We start from the raw sequence: 14,625 nt of genomic DNA, 5'->3' as shown, positions 1-14,625 counted from the left end.
GACCTTTGTAAAAATAAATAAAAATCTGTTTTTGACCAGCGACTATGAAATATTATGATACTTGACCATATAATTAATCTTATTTCATTTTTGAGTGCTTATAGCTATCATAATTCTTTCCTGTAAGCAGATCATAATGCATTATAAGCATATTTATAATGTAAACAGACATGGGGTTTGTATGTGTTACAGCAAAAAAATGCTAAAAGCTATTTTACCTTTTGCACAAAAAGGTGGCCTCGTGCACCACCTTACTCAGCTGCATTACGGTGATTTTTATGTGTCATTGTATGTAGGAAAACCCAGAAACACCAAAGGGATTTGGGTTTCTAGTCCAGCAAACTGTGTAGCAGCAGTTTGTGTCTGTCTGGTATAAATCATACTGTATATTTAGCACTTACCAAGGAGTTTCCTAACTATCATAACGGATGAAGTCACTGTGCAACTGCAGTCCTCTGTTGTGGGGATGTTTAATTGGGTGAAATACAGCTAGAAATGGAAGGCAATTAGTGCTGCTAGACTACTGCTATTTAATATCCTGCAGTTTGTTCCTCGCTATTTTTCACACGCCGCTGTTTCTGCTCTGTGGCGGCAATGCTGCGTATTCAGACATGCCTCTAATTATAGCTCTTCCTTTTATCTTAATCAAGCTGAACTCTGAGCTTGCACGTTATTGTTTTCTTCAATCAGATCTAATGTGACACCTCCTGTGACAATGATGTATGTTTGTGTCCTTAATTCTCTTCTTTAAGAAGTCAAACACAGATTCTAAGAAGAAGAAGAATCTGGAACCTTTTATGCTGGAAAAAAAAACTCATTTGATTTTTATTTCTATGTAATATGCTGTGGTTTTTATGATTTTTTTAAATTACCAATATCAGTTATAATTAAAAAAATAGTCTAACCATTAGTTTTTAAGAGTAGAATAAAGTTAAAGATAGTTTGCACTGTCTAAAAAATATTATATACAAAAAAAATAATAAGAATTTTGGCTCATTGTACAACAAGCCCTGGGATATAATTACATTTTCAACAGCAACATGAGTCGAAGTGTGAAATATAATAAAATAGGCCTATCACATGTGATCCAAGTATCATACTTTATTGTGGAGGAATATATTTAAAGGCACTGTGACATTCTTTTTTAAATAATTGCTTGTAGTACAGTGGACTGTTCTGGTCTCTCCACATGTTGAGATGCTAATTTTACATTCTTAATTGATTTGCTTAGATATTTACCTCAGAACATTAGTTTAGTTGACTTGAATGCTGGTAGCGTAAGCACAATGTGTTGTATTTCCATCAAGTGGTTTTCTGTTTCAGGACCTATAAGCCTTACAAAAGAGAAGAAGCTTTTTTTACGGTTTTAAAACTATGCTTTAATAGTATTTATTTGACTATTTCTGTAATGTATTACATCAACATATTCTATAAGATGTATATATTTCTGCATCGTGATTGATTATATTTAGTATACTATTATTTAATAATAAAGTCTAAATCAATTTATAACTTTTACTGTGTGTTTTTCAAGATTTATTTTTTCTGCATTACTTGAGGAACTGTAGTGGCAAATTAAGACAGCTCAAAGCCCCCAAAGTCAGATGAGACGGGCAGAGAGCCTCCCAACACATACGCACCAAAATCTTCCAAAAAAGTAGCAGGAGATTCGTTCAGTGGTTCATGCAGCAGAGTTTTTGGTAACGCTTTATAATAAGGTCCTTAATAACCATTAATTAACAAGTAATAAGGCATTGTTCTCGCTTTAGATACGGTTTTCGCTAAAAGCATAGTTAACTTATAGTTAACTTATAATAGATGAGCAATAAAGTATATTTTAATATCAATAAGCAAACAAAATAAGATTAATAAAGGCATGGCAAAGACATAATGGGTGGGTCGGGGTGTTTGTAATGCCATTATTAACACTTATATAAGCTTATAAACACACAATAATGTTAATAAGCATCTTGTAAGGAGTTACAAGGGCCTTATTACTTGTTAATTAATGGTTATTACAAGGGCCTTAATATAAAGCGTTACCAAGTTTTTTTTCTTGCAAAGGTCAAGAGTTCAAAACTCAGTGAGTTCCTTCGGTTGCAACCACAAGAGACTGAATAAACAGTGTTAAAACATCAGTTTATATGTCATACAATCTTCCTTTTTCTCGTTCTCTCATTGGTGGGCTCTCCCAGCCCCATCTTTGTAAACATGAGGTATGGTCTACACTGATTATGTGGTCATACTACAGTGTTTTCTTTGTTGGAGTGGTGTGAGGCTCTCAGGTGATGGCTGGGTGTTCATTTTACTTGTTTTAATCTACGGAAGATTGAATTTTCTGTTGGTGTCAGCATTTTTACCTTCCATGTTACCTTATATGGGCACTAAGACTTCCTGTGTGTTACTAATAATGGATGAGAGTTGGGTTCCCTTTTCTTAAGAATCATCCCACTTGAATTATCATAACCTTCAAAAACATCGTTTTACAAATCTTTCAACACATATCAAGATTTTACCTTACTTTACTCTGACATTGCTTCTGTCTTTAGTCTGGTCACCATATCGATTGCTCACTTTATCTCAGGTTACAGCTCTCATTGTGACACACTCATTAGATAGATAGATAGATAGATAGATATACTTTATTTATCCCAAGCTGGGAAATTACAGTGTAGCAGCAGCATTACACACAGAGACAATAACAACACAATTAAATAAAAAGAACAACCTAGGCATACTTCAAGCAATAAAATAAAAAATACAATAAAAATTAAAGTGTCTAAAGAAGGAGTATGTATTAAGGAGTAGAATAGAATTAGAATTAAGCTCAACACAAGTCAAGAATGACACACAATCACACACTATTGGATTAAATGCATACATTGTTTTATAATATTTTCTCACAACAGAATCGTGCTTTATTATGTCTTTCTAAAATGACTGAAACATGTGGAACAGACCCAAACTTGTTAACGGCATTGTTACATCGTTGTGCCTTGCTACCCTCGCTCTGCTAACGACTCAATAGGTGACAATGGTACAAACCACTGAGTCAGGTAGCTGTTGTCAGGAGTGCTCAGAATAGTAGCGGATTGTAGCCATTGTGTGTACGTGTGCATGGCGGTTATTCGCCTCTTTGAGCGTTACACATGTTTGTGTATTCCCGCCTTTGTTTGTACACAGTTGTGAGGCTGTGAATGGCTGTGTTTCATTGTGGTGCAACATAAACCATATCTTTCAAAACAAAAGGCTTGTACCTTTCATTGAGCTCTAACTGCATGCAGATGGTGTTATAAACCTTACTCTGGATCTAGGCACAGTTGGAGGGTAATTCTTCAGCTGAACGCGGAGCTAAGTGAAGTGTGAAGAGGCTGAAGTGGAACAGAGCCGCTCTTTGTTTTAGGGGAGAATTAGGACTAACGAGATGCTAAAGATGTCTTGTATAACAATGAAAAGTAGGTTTTTAAACTTCAGCTTTAGCACTATTTTCCCTTTGTATGTTGCAAATTTTAATAAATTTACTTCTACACACATTCTCATTTTTATATGTATATGGTGCTATTTCCTAAAGTCATCCCACCGTCTTATATAATTTTTTTCAATATTTTTTCTTTTTTTTCTTTGTATTTTTCCATCAATTTTATCACTTTTTCTTAACCTTTTTTTATTTTAAAATGTATTTTTTGTTTATTTGATACATTTTTTGGACTAGTTCTCTTATTTTCATTAGTTTGTCTGTTGTTTTTTCCTGAGCTGTCCCTTATTTCTCATGAAACATATTTAATTGTACTATTGATTTTGTGTTAACAAACATATGACAACTGAAACTTGAACAATAGGCCCGTATTGATAAGAATCACAGCTACAATACAAATACTCTACTAAGATTATTTGTAGCATGAATTGTGTTGATTCAGTGTATTAGTACATATAGTCACAGTCGTAATGGTGCATCTGCTATGATCAATTCTCTTAATTATCAGTATTATTTATATGATTGCATCAGCTGTAGAAGTATTAATAGTAACTTCCTGCACATGTAATGAACTTTTCCTGACAGCAGAGGGCAGGATCCACAAAAACAAGGATTTGGTTTTGAATTTCACCTCATCAGTGACTTCACCTGAAATTTAAAGTGTAAGATATTGGTTTTATTTGTCATAAACTCAGCAAAACAATTTGCTTGTTAAATTTACAGTCATCTAAATTATTTTCAGAAGAAAAAACTATAAGAAAAAAATATTTAAACAGAAAATAATAAACAAATATTAAAGCATTTAAGGTAAAAGAAAGAAATGAAATAGAAAAAGAAAAGACACAATAGTTAGTTTATTTGGCCGTTTACTGTGAAGGGGCTTTTTTTAAATAACATATTTATAATACCATCAGATCAGGTCAAAGGTGAGTACAAGTCAAGATATCAAACAAGATTCTGTGTTATCACTCAGTCTACAGTACTTTATTTACACTGCTTGTCAATACTTTCTCACACACATGTAATCGGTATTTTTCGGTGCGTTATCTTTCAATCATATATAAAAAATACCAGGGCAATATCATAAATCTGTCACCTTTCTAATCTGCTTTCAGGTTTTTCTCGATAACAAAGCAAAAAATGTTGGAATGTTTAAGTCACGTCTGCATTTATGGCATGGTGAGCATAAAGATATGCTGGTAAATCGGAAAAAAAAACCCGCCCTAGTTTTTATCAGGAAGCTGGGGATTCCCAAAGGTTTGCACGCTCCTGGGTGGAGGAGAGCTGCAGGAGTGGACGGGTTGCACATTCCTGCCGGATGGCATAAGACTTCCCATCAGAGGAGCGGGAGGGAATTGGAAAATAATCCCTCATTTTCCTAGTTGAAATAAATGCAGTTACAGGCTATGAAGTGGAGAAGGGCATCTCTCGTATAAGCACGTGCTTTCGCTGTCTAGGGGGCGGGGCGGCGGTGAGTGCAGAGGCGGAACAACTGCAACCTATTTTTTATTCACTTATCACAGTAATAAAAGCGATCGCGCAATCAGGAGAGCAACAAAACACATGCAGTGGATTTGCCAAACAATTTGAACAAATTAAATCAAGTGACTTGTTCCAAATATTATTCTGCCAAGTGAACCTGCTCCAGATAGAAATCTGGCTGATTCGGCTGAGGTGGCACATCTGGCTCTAGACTGGCAGATTATGGGGCCAGGCCTGGTCCAAGCATGGCAGCTGAATAAAGGTGACATAAGGTGTCTCTCATGTGGGGGCCAACCAGAGACTGTATGGGGGCCAACCTGCACAGAAACAGACATAATAATAATATTTATGTGGCTGGCCATTGAGTTTAACTTGACAGACGGATATAACAAGTTCAGAGCCTATAACATGGGACACATTAACTCTAAAGTTTGAGGTGAATTGCTATAAAACAACTTTTATACTGGACTATAGGAAACGACATGCTGCATGGAGTGGATGACTGGCTATATGGTGCGAAACTGTTGCCAGACATTCCAATGCAGTGACACACACACACACACACACACACACACACACACACACACACACACACACACACACACACACACACACACACACGCAGACAGGACCACAAAGTACCCAGAGCCACAGTTATTGTCCTCCTGTCCACAGCCCAGTTGGCTACTGAGAGAAAAGAATATGCTGCATTCAGGGGCTGTTGGATTTTTTGATTTAGGTTTACATACACGTTATAAAACACTCATGGCAACATGACAAGAGCACAGTTGATTCACATGTATTTTGCATTAACGACATAAAACAAAACACTCACACAGTGTCACAAGTTACTGTGACTTCCAAACCAATATCATACCCATAAGTGGCATTAGTGAGCTGCCGTTCAGTGCCGTACACACGGCAGACAATACGCAGAAGCTGCACTATCTGCTCAGAAACCAACCTGTTCTCTCGTGGGATGCCCTAGGGTTTTGTAAATGTCAGTTAATTCATGGAAATTTAATCAACCTACTTAATTTAGGAATATACACCATGTGAACCAGTTTGGAGGGCAGTATGTCACTTACCTTTATACACTGCCCTTTGATGGTTTGGATAAATATGTTTGGGATTCATTGTTTTATTATTTCATAACAACTACTATTTAAATTTTTAAATTTGGTTTTACTGTCTGTGACCTAAATGTCACTTGCCCTATCTGCAAAGTTTTTGCATGTTATAACCCAGTTATAACAGTTGGACTGACATGTTTAGCTATAAATGGAACTATTCCATCTCTCAGCTGGCCTATACTTTAAGTAGAAAAAAGTACCAGAATAAAATGTCTTTCTCTTGAGCCTGCAATCAAGGCTACAGTCTACAAAATATTGAGTTGTGTGGAAGTATAATGAGCCTGGATTAAATAAAAAGATAATAAAATAAAAAAGATTAAATGGTAAATGGACTTATATAGTGTTTTTCTAGTCTCTTTGGGACCACTCAAATCAATTTACACTACAGACTGCGCTTATTCACCCATTCACACACACATTCATACTGGTGGCAGAGGCTGCCCTAAACGGTGCCACCTGCCACCATTGGGAATTCATTCACACACTGATGAATGCAGCATCAGGAGCAATTTGGGGTTCAGTATCTTGCTCAAGGACACTTCGACATGTAGGCTACCATGGTCAAGGATCAAACCACCAACCCTCCGATCAGTGAGCAACGATCTACCAGATATTAGATTTTTGATTATGTGTTTAAGATATGGCAATTTTATAATTTTGAAACTTTTCTTCACATTAGTCAATGCTGTTAATTTGTAAAAAGTGTGACAAACACTTACAAAATTACACAAAAGAAACAGCATTTGGCTGCATACACACAGTACTGTTTCTGTAATCATCATTTGATCCAATCAACTCTAAGTGCTTATTATGCAAAATACATTGCATTGCATTTTATTTGCGTTGAAAATGTTAAATAGATGCCCAAAGAGAGAAGAAATGTGTGGCTACGTCAATTTCTTTAGTACAATGAGCAAAGTAACCAAATATATTCAGATTATATTACACTTTTTATGTAATATTTCACTACATCTAAAAGCAATCCAAACGATCCAACGTTGTTTAAAATGTACTTGGGTCTAATTTGTCACACTGTTAAAAAATCGCCTAAGTCATTTTTTGTCAAAATTGTTTTTTTTGCCTAAATCATCTCCTCATGACGCCGGCCTGATTTTACTCGTTTAAGATAATGGCCTATGTCAAGTGTGTGACTTAAGCAGATTTATTATGCCTAAGTCAAAATAAAATGTGACTTAGGCAATTTTTTGAACATGCCTTTGTGACTTAAGCAAGATATGGTAACACTTTATTTTGAAGGTGTCTACATAAGAGTGACATAGGCATGTCATAAACATGACATGGGATGTGTCATGAACATTATTGACACTTTGAAGTAACATTAATGCTCATGATACTTGTCATGTCATGTTTCTGACAGGCTTGTGTGACTCTTCTGTAGACACCTTCAAAATAAAGTGTTACCATATCTTGCTTAAATCACAAAGGCATGTTCAAAAAAATGCCTAAGTCATTTATTTCTCTTAAGTTAGATAATTAAACACAGTGTTATTACTATGCCAATAGCCATCCTTTGTTACATCCTTTTTGAGTGAAATGATCAATAAATGTCATATGTCACACTTTTTGTGAAGTTTTTTGTGTTTTCTGTAAAACTTGAAAAAATTAGTTAGGCGATTATTTTAACAGGGTGACGATTTGACAACCCCAAAAGAGCTGAGAGTCTTGACTTTGAATGTGAAGTTCAGTATTCCGAGGCGCACCTGAAGGCATCAGAGAAGAGAGCGGTTTCCCACCGCAGCACGAGCTGCTGCATCAACTGTCTCTGTGCGAGAGCTGCGAGCAGAACATGTGTTAAAGTAGTCAGAAAGTGGAGTTTAGATGGGTGCTTACTGGATTTGACAACTTTGGTCGGTAAGTTTGTGCCGCCACATCCTCAAACCGTCACGTCAACACACACTCAGACACCTTTTCACGGGCTGCGTTGCACGAGTCGTGTTTGTTTGTGAAGTTGCTCAGTGTCAGTCAGTGGTTCACAAACTTTTGTCCAGGAACGCAGAAGTCACCCAAAAAGAAGCTAATAGTAATGTTTTTGCATTCACCTGGGTCCGCCCGGTACTAGAAAGGAATGTAGGTAAAATGTTTTTGTTAGCTTGACTCAGTTTCAGCCGGGACATCACCTCCTCTGAAACTCCCAGCAGCAATACACTCTACCTACATACTTTTTGGGTGTCTCTTAGTGTTTTTAATGATCAGCTAGTGTTATTTTTCTGTGCTTACTTCGAGGTGCGTTGCTGTGTATGAAGGCTACATTGCTTACAAAGTTGTTTGTGTTTACTAACATTGAATATTAGCCAAAAGATGTTAAATGTGATTGTTTTTGCTTGCACCATCTTTCACTTCAAAGCTGTTTGTGCATTAGCGCATGTTAGTTATTTAGTTTGACAGGTCAGGTTATTGTTTACTTTCCTAAACATCCCTTGGGCATTGTGACCTTTAACTCATTTGTGTGTGATGTTGCAACAAGGTTGTTTTAAACTAAAGAGTTCCACATGGAAATGAAAAGGGAAATAGAGCTCATATTAATCAGGTCCAGAGCAGGATCACGAACATATTGACAGGCATTTTTGCCTTGTCTGTATTGCAGAGACACATGGGCAGTTTATGAAGAAAATACAGTCCATATGACAGACTGACACACACAGATACGATAAGTGAGAGGCAACAGGGAGAAAAAACACTCTATGTACAACTTACAATGATGTTTGTTAAATGATATGGATAATGTGGTTGAGAAAATTACAGTATTTTAAACTGGATCATTTAAATGTAAACGCCTTCTCTTCTCCCTATATCGATAATGTTTGTTTTGTACATATTCATCAATTCATTATGAGTTCTTCAACTTCAGGGCATATTATGAGGCAGCAGTTGGCAAGAAGGTGTGGTGATGTCTTGAGATATAAATCTGGAGCCGATGGGGATGGGAGACTGGTTGGACTTGTTGTTGAATGTATTCCAGAAACCTCCGTTGGTGCTTCCCATTTGTTCAGCTGTGGCATAACTGCAGACTTTGTCTTGATGACATCACAGTTTCTCTAGCGTCTGGTGTCAGAAGAGTGTCAATGATGGCCGTATTTGACCTTTGACCCTTTAAACATTTAGCAATTGTAGAATACTTTCTTTTTACTTAATGCTTCTCAAGCTACTGCTGCACTTTGATAATCTGTGTTTATTAAAGGTGCCCTTTGGAGATTTTTGTAAACAAACAAAAGTTATGTTTATTGTTTCCCACCAAAATACATCATGCAAATCCTCAAAGTCTCACAATGTCAACGTGAACGGGCTGAATGTTGTTTTTATTGTTGACGTGTAGATGGAGAGTTTTTCCGGCTTGTTGTGCCAGACCATGAGATGTTATTATATCTTTGTGAGGCTTCATAAATGAGGCGACAGCTCATCAAAAGCAGACATCACTAACAGGACTTTTTACATGTTACCACACCAATATACAGTTACTCTTGCACTAAATTGAGAAACAGCGATTGATGTGTCACTGCAGCCAGGTAGCTATTAGGTAACTTCAGTTTTGTTTTTGTTTTTTCATTTGGACTCAGATTTCTTGTAGGTTCTTGTGTGGAGGATTTGTCCCTTAAATCAGTTAATATTTGTGACAAATAATGGTGAACTCAGTATAGATTTTTAAAAAAGCAGGATTTATCATTGTGTCAAGTTTAGGCAAAGGGACAAACACTGAACAAAGTAATTGCTGCATGTAAAAAAAAAAAAAGTATTCTGGCTCCATGTGAACTTGTCCAAGAAACAGATGGGAATTGATGAACTAAGTGGCTGTAACAAATTATTTATTTTTTAATCTTCTGTAGTTAGGTGAAGGCATCTGTTCTGTGATTGCCATATGCTTACATAATGTTTGGTCCTCAAACAAAAATTTGATGAAATTCTGGACAACAAGGCAGATTGCACAGACCAGTTCATTTGTCTTTAATAAACAGCAACAAGTATTTTGTTTGTTATATAAGATGGCTAAAGGTCACAGTGAAGGTTTTAAAACCAGTGTGATATGGTCATGGCTCATCATCATTTCTACTGGCGTGGTTCACTTTTTGTTATGCCTATACACTCTTTCTGTTGTTATATATTCACAAATACTGGCGCTCATTCCATTCTCCAGTTCACCAGACTCCCTCCTGTTGAGTCATCCTTTTCTCTGTCTTTGTTAGTGAATGCACACACTATGCACATCCACGCACACACTGCGATGATACAGTCACCCTTCTTAAATCAGCCCTGTGTTGTTACAGTGCACACATAAACAGATACACACATAGAGCCCCCTCTCTCTCCCTCTGTTTCTCTTTCTTTCTGTGCACTTTCCACTGGCGTCTCTCTCTGCCCTGCCCTCTAATCAAAGCCATATGTTCTCCAGGTCCCTTGCATGAAAAGTCTGTTCTGTTTGCAGCACTGTTCCCAGCGTAACCAGCCTCTCACTCTGTTACTGGCAGAGGGAGACGTGTAGAAGATGAAAGATAACCTGCAACAGATTGACGTTTCATCCTTTTAATTTCCTTGTCCTATCCTTTTTTTTAAAATTCTTTTCTCATAGTCTGTTTGATTCTGCTACTATCAGTATCAGCATTGTCTCCTGGGTGGATGGTTTTCTCTTCGCTTTAATCCTGTACGAGCCCTCCTGGAGGCTGGTTTGATATGATCTTCATGCCTTGATCTTTCCTGACACATCACAGTGTTTAATATTTTCAGGGTGTGTAGGCTTACATCGCCTCTTCAGATGAATCAGCTGTCAAAAACATGCAGTCCAGGAGGCCAAAATCGGGCTCCTCAAATTTATTAATCTAAGAAACCATGCCAGTTTGGCCTCATTATGTGACCATGACTAATATAAACATAACCATAACTCTTGGTGTGTGGGGACTCACCAGAAACTGGTATGTGACTCATTTTGGGTCCCAACCCAAAAATGTAATAATACTCCCCTCAGATGAAGGATGCATGCTTTAAATTCTCCTAATAAGGGGGATGCCTTCCTGTTAATCTGGTTATGGATATAGCACAGATTCCATTCAGTTGCCTTCGGAGATGGAAAGCAGTTTTCCAACAGTTCGTTTGAATTCTCTGCCCAACACTGGCTGGGTTTTGACCAATGCAAGCTCTTTGAAGTTTGCTCAAACTCCCAATTAGGTTGAGATTAAAGACACTATTTAGGCCAAGATGTTCCTGTTGTAGAAACTGATTGATTGATGTTGTTGATGGCTTCAATGCATAATTAAGTCGAAGAAATATACAGTTTATGGTTATAATTGATGGCTGTAACTTTAAAATGTATAGGTTGATCAAGAAGTCGAATCACAACTCATTAAATGCTGCAGTGGTCCTGGTTTGGGTCTGGTTAAAACAAAGACCACGTCTGTTTTTTAAATGAAAAACCTGGTCCAATTTTATCTGAGCCAGACAATACAAAACATCAGAATGAAGATATAACTTTGTTGTAAAAAGATTAACACAAGTTTTGTTTTTATAGCTGGATTTTCCCTGTATTTCTTAAAGCACACAAAGATTTTCTTTTTCTTCCCATCAGCACTGATCGCTCCCTTTATCTATGTCTTTGCTCCGCATGGTAATAGACTCTTTTCAGCAGTGGCCAGTTTAAGGAATGTGATTCTATTGTAGTCATATGATGCGTCTTTTCTTCTCTTGCCCCCCGTGTTAAGGAGAGGGGGGTTCCTTTTGCATAAAGAGTGTGTTAGTGTACTGAAGATTAAAAGGGAACTGTGCAGGACTTTCTCTCACTGGATCTTGCAGATGGCTCTATACTATACCATGTTTTAATTTCCAATACAGTTCCCCAACAACACTAAGTATCCTATACAATTTAAGTCTCTTTCAAGAACTCAGGACTGGTCAATATTGTCTTAGATTTTTGGATAATGTATATCGTAATGTTGTCTCTCTCTGTTTTTAAGGCTATTATCTTCTAGAGGTGTGAATCACCAAAGCTCCCACGATACAATTTTACGATTTATACTTGAGTCACGATACAATATTATTGTAATTGTAAGCATTTTGATCAGCCTCCGGGACAAAAAAAAAGAGGTGAAAATCATGAATAGATGTAATATTGCCACGCAAAATATCGAGATACTATGCTGGATCAATTTTTTCCCCCCACCTTTATTATTTTCTGAACTTACTAGATTGTTCTTACTGTTCTTTTATTTGCATTTACCAACTTTGTCTTGATATCCAATACTGATGATTTGTTATCATAAATGTCATTGTGTAAATATTTTCTGAAAGCGCCAATATTCAACCTGACACTATGGTCACAATATTAGATAATAGTATAGTATAATAATAGAGATATTTGGTTAAAAATACCCCATTGTAATATTTGATTTTCACCATTTTGCCCAGCCGTACCATCACTGTGCACTTTAGTTTGAATACCTATCAAAGAGCGTGATGCATAAATTTGTCAAAAAATATTCTTTACTGGACACTGTCTTGTTTTGTATTTTCATAATGTTCCAACCCAGGGAATATTTGTCAATATATATTCCCTTATAAATATATGTATAAACCTCCTGACCTTATACCCAATCCCATGGTTTTGGCTAGATTAAGTCTGATAGCAATAGCAAGTATAGTATCTATGCATCTGTAGTTTCATTACATTCCATAACATGTGTATTATTCTTCTCATTGGACAGTTTTTCCTTGTTTTCTCCTCATGCCAGGCTTATTTCTTGATTCATTTCTTGGTGTTTCTTAGATTACGAAAGGAATTCAGATTTTTACAGTACTAGCATCAGTCACCTTTTTGGCAGAACCAAACTATTACTGAACTGTTCGTGACTGAAAAGAAAATGTAATTGTTTTCAGCGCGTGACTGTTACTTTGCAGTTGGGTGACATCACTGGGAGCGTCATCCTATTGTACTCACATGGCATGGCCTTTTTCCCTCCTGCACAACAGAAAAGGGGATTCCTTCTCTCCCTGACCTGCTTATTGTGCTGCTGGAATGCTAAAGATCCAATGCTGAATCTTAGTGTGAAGTATTTAGTGGAGTATTTTGGTGGCTCAGCAGCAGAGGTGGCATTTCAGCTCAGTTTGAATACAACTCTCATTTTACTCTTTTAGATTTTCCATGTCATTTTCTCTCTCTCTCTCTCTCTCTCTCTCTCTCCTTATCCATTGACTGTGTTGTATCAAAGCAAGCTTAAAATAATCATTTTATTAAGCATAAAGGTTATTACCAGTAATTCATGCTGCTGCTTTCCACCTCACTGATTGGGTTTTACTTTGCTGCACTCCATGTGAAGTTAGACCTAATCATCACATACCAGGCCATGAGTCATCGTTTGGATGAGTTGTGAAATAATCCCTCATGAATGAACATTAGAAAAAAGCCTTTTATGTGAGCATGAAGGCCTCCTGTTGAGGGGATAAACAATGATTTAGGACAGGGGGCTAAAAAAACCCAGTTCCAGTCCTGAGACACGAACTCATTAAAACAAATTGTTACTCATTTTGATTGACTGCCCAGGAGACAAGAGGTTATTACACAAGGGACATTAGCGTTTCAGTCCATCATTTCAATAAGTGGTTAAATGTTTAATTTCTAAAAAAAAACTATGGCCTACTTTAGAGCAGTGTCAGATTTAGATTTGAATTCATCGATCAGTCTTGAGTCTTGATGATGGTTGGAAAATGAAGGGCTAATTAATCCAGTTGTATGTAGGGCTGGGCGATATATCGATATAAAACATAATTATGTCGGTATATTTTTTAATGTGATATGGAATTAGATCATATATCAATAATTTTTTTTTCTTCTTTCTTTAAATATAAATGCTGCCCATGCTAGGGTTTGTTATATTTAGTTATTTTGTAATTTTCGTTTTTTCTTTTCTCATATAAATATATTTATTTCAGAAAAATATTGGCCTATTTAATTTCATAGGCTATTTTTATTCAAGATACTTTTTTATTTAAATGTGCACTTTATGGAGCTTTGATTTTTTTTAAAAAGGTACTCCTGTTTTTATACAGTATTTATGTTCACTTAAATAAACAGTTTCAATAAAACGACTTGTGACATGTCATATTGGGCTTTGACTTTGATTTAACATTTGCTCTCACTTTGCGTTAAAAATATTGGGATATATATCATATAGCCTAAATTTATTGTGATATGATTTTTGGTCCATATCGCCCAGCCCTAGTTGTATGTTTATATACATGATATAGTTGAATTTGAATTCTTGTTTTAAGTTTTGACCAATTATTTGCTTCATTTAAAAAGTTTTTTTGTACTTGAATTTTTCTTCCTGGTAGTTTTTAAGTTCCACGTACTAAGTAGCCTGTGCGCTATTTATTATCTTAATAATAAATAACAATTTAATAAATGCATATTTATGTATTTATTTGTTGCATTTTGTTTTACAACATCTGGAAAACAATGTTTAATACCCCAACCTCTGTTTTAATAATGTATAATCCCCCCTTTATATATTCTGCCCTATGAAGCCATGAATGTTG

Source organism: Centropristis striata, chromosome 21 (genome assembly GCF_030273125.1).
Source record: "Centropristis striata isolate RG_2023a ecotype Rhode Island chromosome 21, C.striata_1.0, whole genome shotgun sequence".
Classification (NCBI taxonomy): domain Eukaryota; kingdom Metazoa; phylum Chordata; class Actinopteri; order Perciformes; family Serranidae; genus Centropristis; species Centropristis striata.
Note: the sequence above shows the minus strand (reverse complement) of the source record.